Source organism: Propithecus coquereli, unplaced genomic scaffold (assembly GCF_000956105.1).
Source record: "Propithecus coquereli isolate 6110/MARCELLA unplaced genomic scaffold, Pcoq_1.0 Scaffold185, whole genome shotgun sequence".
Classification (NCBI taxonomy): domain Eukaryota; kingdom Metazoa; phylum Chordata; class Mammalia; order Primates; family Indriidae; genus Propithecus; species Propithecus coquereli.
Genome location: NW_012143301.1, coordinates 2751396 through 2753109, shown reverse-complemented (window position 1 = coordinate 2753109; position 1714 = coordinate 2751396). Strand labels below are relative to the sequence as shown.

At 42.6% G+C, this 1714-nt stretch overlaps 1 protein-coding gene across 1 annotated transcript in view; it reads left to right on the top strand.

Moving 5' to 3' along the window:
- FREM3 (FRAS1 related extracellular matrix 3) overlaps positions 1-1714 on the top strand; it is a 94815-nt gene that overhangs the window by 89033 nt on the left and 4068 nt on the right. The gene's annotated exons all lie outside the window — the stretch shown is intronic.

Sequence of the window (1714 nt, the reverse complement as noted above, 5' to 3'; positions counted from 1 at the left end):
GGTGATCATGTGGCTATTGCAGTCCTTAAAAATGTGGAAAAGACTACAAGGACATGCCTGGAAAAGATGATAACTTTGTGTTAGGGTAGTGAGATTATCAGTCATTTTTTTTTCCATACTTACTCTATACTTATTAATATCTTGGTAAATATATGTGCTGATGAGCGAGTTGTTGCTACTTATGAAATTAAGGAAATTAAAGCGATTATAATGGCTTCCCTCTGTTACAGTATTACAACTCGTGACAGAGTCTGTTGGGGTCCTCTCAGGAATGTGACTTTAGAAAAATGAAACCAGATACCAAGAGGTATAAGCAGGTCACCAAAATTAAGTAAAATAGAAGTAAAACAAAAAGAAAATGCAAGTAGAGTTCAGGAACTGAGGGTCAACAAGTATGTCTCTAAATATGATGAGGCAGAAACAAGGCAGTAAAACACAGTAGAATTTGACAGGTATAGTAGGCTGAATAACCATCCCCAAAGATTTCACCTTATAGGGAATTTTACCTTATATGGAAAAAGCATCTTTGCATAGGTAATTAAGTTAAAGGTCTTGAGATGGGGAGACTATCCTGGATGGACCCTGAATGTAATCACAAGTGTCCTCACGGAGGTTACATAAAGAAGAGGGGGAGGCACAGTGATCACAAAGGCAGAGATTGGGGTGTTGGGGCCACAAGCTGTGGAAGCACTCTAGAGCCTCCGGAGGGGGTGCCTCCCACCAACACCCAGAGGTTGTCCCAGTGATACTGATTTTGGATTTCTGGCCTCCAGAACTATGAGAAAGTCAATTTCTGTTGGTTTAAGCTATCGAGTTTGTGGTAATTTGTCACAGCAACCACAGGAAACTGGTACCACAGGCAATGAGAGATCAGCAGCGTTTGCTGGTGCTGGCAACAAAGTGAAACAAAGAGAAGGAGAAAGCACACTCAGAGCTTTCAGTCTGCCACTCGGTGTCTGCTATGAGGTGATCTCTGCACAGAGATTCGAGGCCCTGTCCTGAAGACATGACTCAGTCCATCTTAGAAAAGTAAAACTTGCAAGCAGCATCAAGAGACATGCAATGTCGTGAAACCAATGTTTAGAAAGAAACCATGGGCAGTCCAGTATTAACCTAATCTACTAATAATCTAAGTATTTAGAAATCTAGTTAAATAAAAACTATTCCTCTACTCATAACACTTCTGACACCCAATGTATGGTTTTTTTCCACACTGAGAAGCAATTCTCCAACTTTCGGGACAACGGGGTGTCCTACAATATCTACCTGAAGTTAGTTAGCATCAGACCCCACAGTGAAGGGCTCAGTCTCCCAAGACTGCCCCTGCTTCAGACATCAGTCCCAAGTCCCAGAACAACTTCTGACCAACAGGGCTACAAATTGGAGGTTCCCACCATCCCGTCCTCAGGTTTGATAATTTGCAGTAACAGCTCACAGAACTCAGAGAAACCCTTTACTATTACTGGTTGATTATAAAGGAAATTATAAAGGACAAAAATGAGCAGCCAGATGAAGAGGTACATAGAGCAAGGTCTAGAGGGGTCCGAGCACAGGAGCTTCTATCCCCTGGACTTGGGGAGGCACCACCCTCCCAGCATAGGGATGTGTTCACCAACTTGGAACCTTTCCAAACCCTGTCATTGAGGGGTTTTACAGAGATTCCATTACATAGGCACGACTGATTAAATCATTGGCCATTGGTGATTAGCTCGAT